The sequence below is a fragment of the Triturus cristatus genome, chromosome 5_2 (genome assembly GCF_964204655.1).
Source record: "Triturus cristatus chromosome 5_2, aTriCri1.1, whole genome shotgun sequence".
NCBI classification, from domain to species: domain Eukaryota; kingdom Metazoa; phylum Chordata; class Amphibia; order Caudata; family Salamandridae; genus Triturus; species Triturus cristatus.
Window position 1 is genome coordinate 184,835,395 of NC_140588.1, and position 15,279 is coordinate 184,850,673.

A 15,279-nucleotide genomic window follows, 5' to 3' on the forward strand; every position below is an offset into this window, starting at 1 on the left:
AGGTTTTCCAGCTTGGCTCAGGTCGATTACAGTAAAAATTATCTCACTCTCTGCTGTAAATAATCTTGTGATGCAGACATCAATTTTGGCTAGGCAAAAGCAAAGGTAGACCAGGAAACTTTGTAATAACCTTTGCAATGGTCAAAAACCGAGAAAAGGTTTCTAGACGATAAAAGGTCCTTTTTACACTCCTAAATCAACTCCTACATGAACTAGGAGTTTGTCAATGAGGATGACAATGGCAAGGAGAAGAAAAGGAGGGCGTGAATGTGAAAATAAATAGAGACAATAGGTTTTTCTGCAGCATTACATTGTTTTGCCTGTCATAATGCTGGTGAAAAAGAACACATTGCCATCAGGCCTACTCCACCCTCTTGCAATATACAGCAGATCAATAGTGACCCTGTACAGTACTCCTCTGCCTTTTGCCTAGACGTGCGTCATAGAAATACCACATAAAACATACATACATGCAATAGTGGCTAAATGCAGTATTGACATTATTTCGAAAAATGTATGTGCCTCTCTTTAAAAGTGTCAACTTTTTAGAATCTTGATGTCTAGATAACTTGCACGTTTTCAGTTAAAGTCTGCTGTGGTATTCCTGTCGAGCAATACAGCTCCTGATTCCATACCAAGTTCACCTGAAGTACAGAACATTTCTACCCCCATATATTCCCATAAAGTTGTCCTTCCTGATTATTTATAAAAAGAGAAAAAAAATAAAAGGAAAATTGAAGACTGACCTAAAAATGTTTTTCTTTACGGTGCCACCAAGATGCATGATGAAACACATTGCTACCAAATGACTATAGGCCTTATTTGGAGCTTGGTGGATGGGCTACTTTGTAACAAATGTGGCGAGGACTTTATTTAGAGTCTGGTGGGGGGATGTTTAATCACAAACCTGGAAGATGTCCTGTCCACTGTATTACGAGTGCATTATACCCTCTTGGCATTTGTAATATGGTGGATAGGGTATTCACCATGTTTTGAGAGAGTATCCCATCAGTCAAATTCTAAATAATGACCTATGCTTCCTTTGTAAGAGGTGCTGAGTGTGAAATTAATTACAAGTACTGGATTTGCTGCCCTGCCATTAAATGAAGCTCGGTTTGGTCAGAAATCATCTCTGACTTGACGTAAAATCCATGTCCAACCTTTTCTGATAATTTAGATACTTATCTATCAACACTTTTTGGACTCTTTCCTTAGCTCCTTTTGTAGCGTAATAAGGTTCTTCCGCAACATAGATGCACAATTATTGTTATGTCCAGTGCATTGTATGTAATAACTTAGGAAACTGCCAAAGTCATTACTGGTGCCAGTCAAAGAAGCCGATAGCCAGATTGACATCTTAAAACTGCGGGAAAAGGTAGTGTTCCTCACAGCAATAAACTCAGCACAAGCAGTGAGAATCAATTGCTGATTTGTGACCTGATGAACTAATCCTTTATCCAAGTATGCAAGTGCAGAGGGCCGCGTACATTACCTGGTGATTTAGGACAGAACACCGGCCAAAGTCCTGAAACAAGACAGGGCAAATGGGTTGCCTTAAATTGTGGCTTACTTAATTACCATGATCCTCCATGCAAAGATCACGCTTAGAAAAAAAATCTAAGGTGTCACCCCTCTATGCCAACTGCTTATAAAAGAGAAATATTTAAGCTTCCTACAAAGAAAGAAAGCTTTACAGCTTTCAGAAACTGTACTGCAACATTACACAAATGTTTTCAACATCATTATATCACAACGCAACAAGGAAACAATTTGAATTTCTACACAGCTTGTGACTTTACCCCCCCAACTAAGATGGTGGACAAACTTTCTGAGGAAGGTCAAAAACATGAAAAAAAATCACAGGTTTAGTCACACTTTTGTTCACAGAAAAAACACAGATAACAGCAGTTAGTTATTTGAAAATTAAGGTTAAACCTTAAAAAAGATATAAAAACAGCCACCCACCATTTTTTAATCAGTGGTACACTGCCTTCTAAATTCACCATGTGCACCAGAGAGAGTAGGAGTATTTTGGAGATGCTTTTTTAAACATTGCCATCTATCATAGTAAGCATAGCTAACAAGATAAATGCATGTAAAAATTTCATATTATATTAAAAAAAACTGAAATTTCATATCATTTTTTTACATTTTCAAAATGTATTCTGCAGATTATCCCAATTCCCCAGTGAAATAAACTTGGCGATACTTACAAATTTGATATAAATGTAAGTTAAAATATATGCCTAATTTTCATTTTTTAAAATATCTTTTTATTATATTAACAATGCATAATTTTCATTTTTAATACTAAATCCCAAAAGTTGCGGAATTGTGACTGGGGTCCTATGTTTTTTTAATCAGTGTCTAGTCAGGGAAGATACTGAACAGTGATTGGGAGCAGGAAATGAGATGAACAGTGGCAGGGGAAGATTTTCTATTCTAACTCTACCAAGTGCCTATGCCTAGTCAGGGAAGGCACTGGACACTGGCTGGGGCAGATTTACTATTCTAAATATGCCAAGTGCCTAGGCAAGGAAGGTGCTGGGCAGTGGCTAGGAGGCATAATTACTATTCAGACTCCACCAAGTGCCTAGTCAGAGAAGGAGCTAGACAGTCGCTGAGGGGCAGATTTTCTATTCTAGCTCCACCCACCAAGTGCCTACAGTAGCTGGTTGGGCAAATTTACTATTCTAACTCTGACAAATGCCTAGGCAGGGAGGGTGCTGGACAATGTCTGGGGTCAGATTTGCTATTCTACCTATGCCAAGTGCCTAGTCAAGGAAGGTGCTGGGCAGTGGCTGGGGGGCGGATTTACTATTCTAACTCTGCCAAGCGCCTAGTCAGAGAAGAAGATAGACAGACTGGAGGCAGATTTTTTGATCCAACTCTGCCAAGTACCCAGTTAGGGAAGGTGCTGGACATTGACTGGGGGAAGATTTACTATTCTAACTCTGCCGAATGCCTAGGCAGGTATGTTGCTGGATAGAGGCTGGGGAGCAAAATGAAACACATATTCTTCTTTCCATTTAGAACTTTGTGATACAAATCTGAATAAAGAAAAAAGGGGAATCATCCATCAACACAAATAAAACAAGAAGCAGCAGTTCAAGCAACTCATAAAATACCATTATTGAGGTAAATAAATAAATACAACAAAGTTAAACATATAAACTTAAAAGTAAATGAAACCCATGAGGTAAAAAAACATAAACATACTAAACAACTCTGATTCTTTTTACAGGTATACAACAAAAGAACCCAAACAACTCCACATCAGGTCAGCACAAAATCTACCAGCTTTGCAATATAACTAAAGCAATGGTCATCAAAACAAGGAAACATCTAAAAAATAAATAAAAAGCTCAACAATAAAAAATAACCTCAAACACTTTGCAAAACAGGGAAAACTAATGTATTTTTTTGCATGTTGAAGACTCTTAAAGGACTTTTTTTTAATCTCAACAGGGTTTAACAGTTAACCCAATTGTAATTTCTATCTTTCTTCAGGAACATTAAAAAAAAGTAAAACATCTTTTTATCATTATTCTAACACACTTTTATTCACTTTGCAGGTGTATAACAAACAAGGCCAACTCCACTCCAGATAAACATGCAATCTTCCAGCTTCACATCACAAAAGAAGAAATCTGTCAACAAAACAAGGAATCATCTAGATGGTAAATGAATATTCAACAATTAAAAAATTACCCTCACACTCTTTTCAAACCAGGGAAGAATAGAATTTTTTTTGTCTTTCAGGTTGGACAATGTTAATAAACTATTTAAGTCAACAGATTTTAACAGTCAACTGAATACGCTTTCTTCTTCTTTCTTCAGGAGGAATTACCGGAAATGTAAAAACATTTACAACATTTTATGAACACTTACTAAATGTTTTCCTGTACATTTTTCAGATCTTCAAAACATGGAATATCCTTGACCAGCCCATTATGTGCTCTTCAAAAGGGGAAATAGGCTTCTAAAATAGAGTGGCTATATTTGTTTTTAGGAGAGATTAACTGAGCCAATGAGTCATTGGAGGTGTGTTGAATATTTCGGACCCCATTGCAAAGGCAGAGTGGTTACTCTTGGTAACATAGTGGAAAGAACCACTGAGCATAACCACTCTTACTCTGCAATGGCGATTGAAGTTAGAGAGAATCAGAGAGAATATCCAACAAACTAAGTCACTTGCTGACACCTCCAATGAACCCTGCCGCCCATTTTTTAGGGTGGTGGCCCAGAACATCCTAATACACATCGCCAGTAGTAACCCCACAATCACAAATTTAAGAACAATGGTGCAAGACCAAGAACAGGAAAGTAATACCCAAAGAGTAACACCACAAACCTATTCTGAACTGACAGAATATTTTATTCATGAACCATTTCTACTCAATGATAATAAGAACCCTCGGAAACAAACATTCATCTTTCATATAGTGCATAACACAGCAGCCCTACAGAATAGTGGACTTTGATGATTCATGGAATACTTAAAACCACTCCCCATTCATTCGCCCAAATTTATATTATTGATGCAAACCTTAACAACACAACAATGACATTAAATTACAGTTTCTGCCTGATATACAATCATCAACACAGACAGAGATTATATACATTGTAAAATCCAAAACAATAAATAAAAGAACTAGGTAATTATAACTGAATTCGAATAACAAATGATTAATATAATTACTAGAATTTACCCTAACATCCAAATTCAAGGATTTGTTTTCATTTTTCCCAGTTATATTGGCGAAAAATTAAAATAGCATCCTTAGATGACAATGATATGCCTAACAGTAAACTTCAACATGAGATTTGAAAAGTCACTTCATTGTGTGTTGTACTCTTTGAGTGTGTGGATGACTTCTACACTTCAATTTTTCAATTAGATGTTTTTCAGAAAATGGGGAAATATTTGGTCCCACTTCTAAAATACTTTGAAGACACATGGATTGTCCGTCTAAGCAGGCTGGGTCACAGAAGGAAACTAAGGTTTCCTATTGAATGGTGGAACTGTTACTCGACCTACTGGAGGGAGGTTCAAAACCTAATAATGCCAAAGAGGGTTGGTATCATTCTATTAACAATTCTATTTAAAAAAGTCATTGCATCCTTTATCATTTACTGTAAATTAAAAAAAAGAGCAAAGTTTCCAGGAAATTAAACTGGTGCAATCGTTGTCAGGTATTTATGGACTGTTGGTAAAAATCCAATAATTTCAACTGTGTGGAGCTTCCCCACCCATTATCTCTATAGCACTTACATCCCGCTCCTAAATCTTTATATACATTTTTTCAAAGCACATTGCATTAATTATTTTAAATAATTTTAATTGCTTTTTTACCATAATTTACCTTAATTGTTTTATATAACATTTATTGTTTTTAGATTAGGTTACATATTTAATACACAGGCACTTAGTTGACACCAGAGTATTAATATACTTCCCCTCCCATGACCCCTATATACCCCTTACAACCTATTTCTAAATCATTATTTACATCTTTTATAAAATAATTAGCATTAATCACTTAAAATATTATTTATTGCTTTTAGATTACATTACATATTTAATACTAAGGTATCTTAGTTAACACCAGAGTATTAATACATTTCCCTATCCATTACCCCTAAATTCCTTACATCCCACTACTAAAACTTTTTTTACATTTATTTTAAATATCATAATAAAAAATAATTACAAAATATATATATCTTTATAAAAAACATTTAAAAATGCTTATGCAATACTCACCATTATGCGTAGCAAAACCATGCTTGGTAAAGGCATGCATGTAAAGTCACGCATTGTAAAAGTATAAGCATGGTAAATGCATATGCATGTTAAAGACAGTGTGGGAATTGCATTGCATGGTAAAGACTGTGTAGAAAAGGATGTTTCCCCTTTATGACATATAGTGCCATCACTTTGCAGATAAACGTCCTTACATATTACATTTGTGTTTCATCCCCCCTGTATATCTGTGAGCGTATTCACAACCTCCCTTCTTTAGGACACTGTCCATGTTATGCTGTTCCAGTTAGGCTCTGGTGAGACTGGCATAATCTTGAGTAATTTTAGTAATTTCACATAATGCTTGTTACACAAAATCTCTGAAATCATGATATTATGCCATGTCACAAAATGATGAACTGTTCACAGCAAACCTTTTTTTGTGAGAGTGCCTAGGAACAGCCTGAATTACCAGAATGTGAGTGGGTGCTGGTAGCAGCAGTTGTATTTTTGTGCTATTTTGTACAGAAAATGGCAGTTTTGCATTTTACATAATTGTGTATAATTTTGTGTACTTTTTAAAAATCTTCGCTTAATTATGCAAAGGCAAAATATGGAAATGTTGCACGAAAAAAGTTCTACATAACCCAAGAGAACCCGAATATGTTTTTGAAGAATGATGGTGACCAGTGTGAAAGAGTTCTTCTGATTTTCTCCACCTAACACTATACTTAAAACATTACAAGGAACTTTGACCATATTTTGATGTGCACCAGATTCTCCAACAGTGCTTCGCGAGATCGTTTGGCAATTATGCATGAGATTTGGTTGAATTGTATAACGTTGTTTTCCTCCTTATTTATTTTGAGCATCCTCATTCAGTCCTCACATTGAGTAGGTCCTCAGATGGAAAAGCAGTATGTTTCAGAGCTCCGGTGCATGGTGCAGCTCACCTCTGTATGGTGGCAAAAGGTGCGGTTTCACACAGTAGTTGAACTATCAGGACGATGCTAAGGTAATTAGATGGGGCAAGTGGCTGGATGAAGGCCATGTACCAGACAGTAGTGTACGGATAGGAAAAGCTAAGTGAGAAAATGCATCACAACTTCTAAAGGAAGAAAAAGAGCAGAGAAGAGAAGAACCTGAAAGATAACAGAGAAAACACTGTCTCTTCATGCAGCTATGGTACCATAGCCTTACAGCCCACAGTAGCCAGCTTTACCTGCTGTGAAAGGCTTATTCCAGCTTATTAGGCCTGAGCTGAATGTGAGGTCTTATCACAAGGGAGAGATACTTTAATGATCAGTATAGCCCACTAGTGAGAGCTATGTGGGTGGAATGTCCTAATGAAAAAACTACAGCCTTCAATGAGAAATGGAGGTTTATCATTCCTTCGTGCTCCAGAGCTTCAGTTCCTTTCACAGCTCATTCTGTGTGTGCTAATATGCACACACAGTAGCAGCTGTGAAAGGAGGCTAAAGTCAGCCCGGTTTCATTGCACGACTGGAGGCTACCCTTATGCACTAAGCTTTTATTGCTGCCTCAAGATGCAGCCCTTTAAAGAATTAATACATCATAAACATTGGAATGTTCACGAGAGAGTACAAGTATCCAGTGTACATAGTCATTCTCTCTTTTATTAGCTGCTCCTCAACACGATAAGTATACTCTTCCTTGCTCTTTATAACTTGTCAATCTAACCAATAAGTTGTGTGATTACCAACTTCTGCGTAACTTTAATGGTGTCTAATATACTAGGGTTTAATATATCTGTACATAGATTGTCAGATTGTCAAATCACCTTTTGTGACAGATTTCACATACTATGCAGTGATAGGCAATAACCTTCATCCATCCAAATTATGGTTGGGTCAGGTAAGAACAAAATCCCTTGATAATTGGATAATCGATTCAAATGTTGACAGCGTGAGGAAGAACTCTGGACTTTGACCTGAGGTTACTGCCGATACTGCAGTGTTTAACAAACACATAATAAAAGTAGCGACGATGTGACCGCCTTTAAACATGCGCCATCGTGATCCTCCGCTCTGGCATTTGCAAATTATACTTATTAAATCTTAAAGAAAACGGGAGCCCTATCCGGTTTTCATAACAACGAGGCGTGTCCAGACAGAACCCTTTGATCAAAACGACATTGCGTCTTTGTACGTGCTGCCGCATTAGATCACCGCAGTCAAATGACAACAAAGGAAAGAGAAACAGTCTTGTGAAACCCCAAAACCGGTCCTACGATGCTTGGTTCCAGTCCAGGGGGGACCTGGCTTGGCAGTTCGGGCTGGACTGTTCCCATGAGGCACAGGGTCAAGACTGATTTGCATATGGCTGGGTTCAAACTGGAATGGCATGGTGAGCAAAAAAACGATGGATTTAGGCACAGATCTCTGTACTGGGGTGAATGTATGACATTGTTCTGCATTCTGTCCATCAACTGTTGTTTTTGCATTTGTCACCCCAAGTGGGACGGGTATGCTCAGACGTGAGTCCCGTGCTCTCCATGCCACTAGAATCAAGCTATCCTGGCTGAAGAGGGGTCAAACCCCGAAACCGGTTCTACGATGCTTGTTTCCAGTCCAGGGAGGACCTGGCTTGGCAGTTCGGGCTGGACTGTTCCCATGAAGTACAGGGTCAAGACTGATTTGCATATGGCTGGGTTCAAACTTGAATGGAATGGTGAGCAAAAAAATGATGGATTTAGGCCCAGATCTCTGTACTGGGGTGAATGTATGACATTGTTCTGCATTCTGTTCATCAACTGTTGTTTTTGCCTTTTTGTTGACGTCCATTCGCCCATTTCAAAGGCCAGGGTGCAGAACCTTGACAACAGCTCCTTGCTCGAGCTGCAACGACTGCGCTGATCTGAGTGATTACCAGAGGCAAGGAGTTTCTCCTCCTCTATTAAGTTTAAGGCGTTGCTTTACTCCCCCCCTACTGACAGGAAGGAAAACAGTCCAGGGCAACTCAGGCCTACCCTTAGAGCATCAAAATAAAGTGCAAAATGATATGTGAGTAACCAACCGATCAATTTTTTTTAAAAAGAATACAGATAAATAATGAATAACAAAAAAAGGGAAATGGAAAGTAACAATCCCAAGCTCCAGACATCTCCTGAGCTCAAGGGGGATAGCGTTAAAAAATTCCTAGAGGACTAACGTAACTCCTCTGTAAGAGAGGCGGTGGATGCCACACTAACTAAGAGGAAGAGTGAATCCCCTGTAGAAGAGAATAATTTTTCCCTCTCAGATGGAGAGTCCCCTTCTACCTCGGACCCCAGAGAGGAGGGAAGGTTTCTCAAAAGAGGAAACACATAGAAAAGGCATTCAATCACACCTACAGCAATTGCAGCCCTCGAGCTACAATAGAGAATGGTGATTTTAGCAGCACAAGAGAAGCTGGCCACCTGGACGGGGCACATAGAAAAGTTGCCCATAGCTGCATGATGGGAAAAAAATACCTTTTTGGCACAAGAGATTCTAAAGACAGCTTCAGCTAATCAATAGATAATATAATCTATGATGAGATTGATATGGATGAGTTTATATTTGTCCCACAAGATAAATGATACCTTAGAGGACCTAGACGAGGATATAGAACAACCATCTACCTCTCATGAGATTAAAGACCCCTTTGGGGCTGAAATGTTTAACCCCACTACAATTAGGCACCCCCGTATCGCAGAGTAGTGGCTAATGGATCACGTTTCCAATCACCTAACTTACTGGGTAAGGAATCCTCTAGACAGAGAAGCTTGCAACCTACTTAGAAACAAGTGGCCAAGACCCTCAACTGGAGATAAGGTGTGTGATACACCTACCTTGGACCTGGAACTGATAACTTTTTTATTTAAATTTGGGAAGGATCCAAGAAATGGTATAAAAAATGCATAAAGCAATGCTAAAAAAATTCCTGGACATTCTGGGACCACTTACAGGCATTTTAAACATGGCCGAAGATGCCAGAGGGAAAAGCGGCTCTGTAAATGTTGATCTCCAAAGGGGCTGGGCCCAACGGGCTGTATGCATGGTTGGCAATGTCAATGCCAACCTGCTCATGGTGAGACAAAAGGCAGTCCTAATGAGGATGAACCCTAAGTTAGCAGACCTATCATCTATAGAAGACATGGGTGACACTAAGGAACTCCTCTTCGGAGATAAATTTGTAAAGTCAATCAGAAAATAACATTCTACCTTTACTGCTTTCAGTATAGCGCAAACAATCCTGCTCGGAGTCTGTGGCTCAAGCCCCATTTGGACGGGTTGACAGGAGGGAAATGGTTGTCAGCCATAGGTCATTTAGATCTCAGTTCTACCCAGAAGAACATTGAAGATTCCCTAGTTATGGAAGGGGCTACTGCCAGAACTCAAACTTCTACTCACAAAGAGGGAGAACCCAGAGAAACCTTGTCTGAAGACCCAGAACTTCAAACCAAGGATGTCAAGGTGAGCAAAACTACTTATTTGACCATAAAGGTAGGGAGAAGACTAAGATTGTCAATTCAGAGTTGGAAAAGAATAACACAGGACCACTGGGTGCTGGAAATTGTCAGAGGGTTCAAAATAAACTTTTGGGAAAACTCAGTACAAGTGACAAAACTCAAAGAGTTGGTTTTAAATGCAGAAAAGATGACCCTCATTGGCCAGGAGGTGACCCAAATGATAGACAAAGGAGTGTTAACCCAAGTTGCAGGATAGAAAAAACTAGGGAAATTTGTAAGTACAATCTTCTTGGTAAAAAAGAAAGACAAGTGCTGGCAATCAGTTATAAATCAGAGGAAATTAAACAAATTCCTGAACTACAGGCACTTCAAGATTGAGGGTATCCATCTCCTGAGAGACATTTTGCGAACCAAGGATTGGCTAGTAAAATTAGACCTCAAATATGCCTATTTTAAAATACCCATGGACTCCCTTCGCTTGGAAGGGTGTTGCTAACAATTTCTCTGCCTACCCTTTGGACTGTCCTCTGCCCCATGGTGTTTTACCAAAGTGCTTCGCATGGTAGTCGGTTACCTCAGGGAAAGAGGAGTCCGTCTGATTATATATCTAGATGACATACTCATTATGTCACAGGACAGATCGGAGCTTCAAATACATCTATCCTGGGCAGTAGAACTCTTAGAGAGCTTAGGGTTTATAATAAATACCAAGAACTCCGTTATGGTTCCCACACAAAAAATTGAGTTTCTGGATTTTGACTGGACTCCATTTTATCCTAACTAGTACTCCCACACAAAAAGGTGACAAATATAAAAAAAGATGTGAGAGGGTCTTGTCCAAAAATGCTTTACTACTGAGCGATCTGGCAAGAGTTTGGGGAGTTTTGTCATCTTCCATTCAAGCAATCTCTCCTGGCCCACTTACCTAAAGAGGTTTACAGAGACTGAAAGCGTTTGGGCTAAGGAAAGGCTTATGGTATGGGGATTCAATAGCCCTATCACAAGATGCATGGGAGGACCTGGTTTGGTGGCTAAAAAATCTCAAAGCTTGGAATGGCAAGGCCATCTTCGGGAACATCCCATATTTCGTCCTAGAGTCAGATGCGAGCAACCAGGGTTGTGCAGCCTGAATAGACAATCTGGAGACAGGGGAAAGATGGTCCCTAGGGAAACAGTCACTTCACATAAATTGTTTGGAAATATTGGCTGTCCGGAATGCCCTTATAAGTTTTAAGAATTTACTGAAAGATTCAAACACAATGATTCGTGTAGTTTTCAGCAGTTTCATATATGAATCGATTGGGGGTACAAAATCCAGAACGTTGTCAGACTTATCGAAACAAAGTTGGTATTTTTGCTGATAACATAAGATTTTTCTAAGAGTGGAATTTATTCCATGGCTTCAGAATGTAAGGGTGGACTGGAACTCCAGTTTCCTCAGAGACTCTAGCAATTGGATGCTACAATTAGAGCTTATATCCCTGATACAAGATCTTTGGGGACCAATTCAGATAGATATATTTGCAAGGAGACTAACCTTCCAAGTACCAGCGTACTTCAGTTGAAGACCAGATACAAAGGCAGCAGCTGTAAACGCCTTTCTTCAGTGTTGGGGCAAGAACTGAGGATATACCTTTCACCTCTTCTCCATGATTCGGAGAGTACTGTGGAAAGTGAGACTAGAGTCCAGCAGTATTATTCTAATGACTCCCTTCTAGAGGTCCTAAGTCTGGTTCCCCGGGGTGATAGAACTTGCAATAGATATCCACACCTGGTCCCTGTATCTTTAGGGCTTCTACAAGGTCCAGACAGAGATGAACACCCTTTGGTATTAGAGGGAAGGATGGACCTTTTTGTTTGGAAGATTTCAGGTGCTTAAATAGACATTCAGACCTTTCATCAGAAGGTGAAAGCTTTTTGGATGAATCTTGGGCACCAGGATCAAGATAAAGAAAGAGAGGCGTGGGGGAAAAGTTGTGTAGTTCATGCATGGAAAGGGATTTCGATCCCATGGAAGTGCCTGTACAGAAGATAGCCAATTAATTGGCAAGTCTTTTTGACTCTGGTCTTTCCTATAGAATGATCAATTGTTATAGATCTGCAATTTCTTCTGGCCGTGCCCTAGTTAATAATTTAGCAATTTGTAGTAATCCTCTAATAAAAAGTGTAATGAAAGGTGTGAGACTAAAGAGACCCCCAAAAGCATAATATGAATCCATGTGGGATGTCAATCTGATTTTCAACCTGTTAGGTTCCTGGTCAAACAATACTTACCTCTCTCTTAAACAGATATCTATGAAACTGGCTACCTTCTTATGTATAATTTCCTTTAAAAGAGACTTTTACATCAAGGCCCTAGAGTTATCCAACAGGCTCCATTCGGCTGAAGGTGTACACTTCGATGTATGGAAAAGAACCAAAACTATGTCTGATTCTGTATTCTACCCCCTTTTTTTATTATTGTGAAAAAGTATGTGTGGTGAGATGTATGAAGGAATATGAAAGAAAATCGTGGAATTCTGAGCGCATGGTATTGATCAACTTCTCCTATCCTATGTGAAACCTTATAAACCCGTTTCTACAGTAACAATAGACAGATGAATACGCAACGCACAATTATAAGTGAAGCGGTTATAGACCTCTCAAGGTTTGTAGCCCATTCCTCAAGAGGGGCCATGACTAGTAAGGTATTTGGACAGGGGGGGGGGGCCCTGCCTGAAATTCTCAAAACAGCCAACTGTTGAAATGCAAACACCTTGGCAAAATTCTATTTAAAACGAGTAGAACATGTTAGCAATACGGCTTTAGATGGCTTTAAACAGCATAATGGTACCCACTGATCTTGTAATGATATGACAATTCTATAATTTATATGCAGAGAGAATATTGATTTCATTATAGACAACAGAGGCTAACATTATCCCACCCTCTTCACCCTTGAGGGGAGGTATGCTCTATGGTGAATACATTTTCTTAAGGATGTGTTTCAAGGATTTTGAAATGAAAAAAATTAACTAAATATATATTCGCTTGGAGATCAGCTTTGTTCATTGAAACTTTATTTGGATTACATTTACTATGCGATTTTCGTTCCTTTTTAGATAATGGTTAGAGGGAGTTTGTGCACTGAATACTTATACTCCCTCATGAACATTCCAATTTTTATGATGTATTAAAGGGCTGCATGTTGGGGCATCAATAAAAGCTTATTGCATAATGTTAACTCTGTTGTCTTTAATGAAATCAAGATTCGTCATTCTCCCTCAAAATTGCCAAACTGCTTTTCTTGAGGTGTGGGATGCCCAGGAGCTCCAGGGACACTGAGAGCCGTGGGAGGAGGGGAGGGTAAGGCTGCCTGTGTGCCCTCACCCACATCCTCTGCCTCTCTCATTCCCCTGCAGAATCTACATAGCCTTGGTGGGGCAGGGGAAAGTCACAGAGCCAGTGGGGTGTCACATAGCCTGTGGGGAGACAGAGGCTGTAGATTAAAACATTGTAAAGTTTAGAGCAGCAGGTCTATACCAATGTTTATAGCCCATTGATGCTCCATTTTCTTCAAAGGAGCTCTCAACATTCCAATGTTCTAGCAGTAGTTATTTCATTTATAATATTCATAAACTAGCAGGAATTTCAAAAGAGTTTTTATAAGTAAGCATTAGAAAGAAAATATAGGTTGTGCCTTTTAGTAACAAACCAGAAGGGTTGTGTGGTGTGTGGAGGAGGAGAGGACCAGGATTGCAATTAAAAGTCTAGGTACATACCTTACTTTTTATTTTTATGGAGATTCACATTTCAGAACCAAGGAGTTTAAGGCAAGTGGAAGGACTATAGTTGAAAAGTGCAGAAGAGGTTGAAGAGAAATAGCGAGAAGTATGAAGAGTGGCTAAACATCGACTGAGCACTAACATGACAATCATCAACAAAGCTAAATTCAACAACAATACATTAAACAGCCCATTTATAAAATATTGACCCCTGCCTATTCTAGCAAGTCTCATCAATTTAACTTCCTCAATTATGGTCCTCTCCCCTTGTGTGGAAATGTGCCCATATTTAAGCACTACATAAGGTCTAAGAGGTAGAACAAAGCCTAGGAAACTGCTCTGTGGTCAGTTACTATGACCGACATCGCTAATCTGTCGGATGTTGAATTACGAAATGGTGCAAATTGATGCACAGTCTAAAACACAGACAATCCTTCCTGATTTTTTTTTTTTTTTTTTTTTGAAAACCTTTATTTCAAAATTCAGGACACAGCTATTCAGCCGACAGCCCGGAGGTTCGGCAGCATTGAGAGTTGGATACAATGATGTGTCCCCAATACAGTTCAAAGAGTAATGCAAAGGTCCAATTTTAAGTAAATACAGAAAAAACTCACAACAAACCCCAGCAAGGCAAGGACATTGAAAGCCCATGGCGAAAGCCCCCAGGGGAGGCCGGACCCCACTCGTCTACTAGTTACAAAACTGTGTACGGAGGAAGAAGGGGGACAGCAGAGGCCCAAAACGGTTCCTAGAACCCAACTGTGCTGGAAAGTAGGTCAGGGGGAAAGCTGTTCCTCGGGAGGTTCCAGATCCGGGGCAAGACATATTCCCCCCCTGTATTGGTTCCACCGCCCCCAGATGGCATGCCACTTCCGGGGGCGACCTCTAGAGCAGTAGACCGTCTTCTCCCTAAACATGCTCCAGTCCATGTTCTCCCTCCACGCGGTCAGTGTAGGGGGTCCCGAGGAGCCCCACAATCGCGCGATATCCCTTTTAGCTACCATGTTACCCAGAGTCACCCATTGGGTCTGCGCCTCATCGAGATCAGTGGGCCCCCAGACGTTCAGGAGGCAACACCGCGCCTCCGGCTGTACCGCAGTGCCCGTCACCTCCCCCATGACTGCATGGACTCTCCTCCAAAACTCCACAATGGCACTACATTCCCAAATGATGTGCAGGAAAGTACCCACCATACCACATCCCCTTCTGCACAGGCCGTCCTCCGAGAATCCCATGTGGACCAGCCTTGGCCCCGTCACATACACCCGGTGCAGTATTTTAAGCTGCACCAGCCTCAAACGCGACGGGATCGC

General features: G+C 39.9%; 1 long non-coding RNA gene across 1 annotated transcript in view; it reads left to right on the top strand.

Annotated features, from left to right (window-relative positions):
- The window catches only part of LOC146822766 (uncharacterized), a 388,855-nt gene that overhangs the window by 163,270 nt on the left and 210,306 nt on the right, over positions 1-15,279 (top strand). The window contains exon 2 of the long non-coding RNA XR_014961828.1: positions 3,576-3,680. This is a non-coding gene — a long non-coding RNA (uncharacterized LOC146822766). The remainder of the gene's footprint in view (positions 1-3,575; positions 3,681-15,279) is intronic.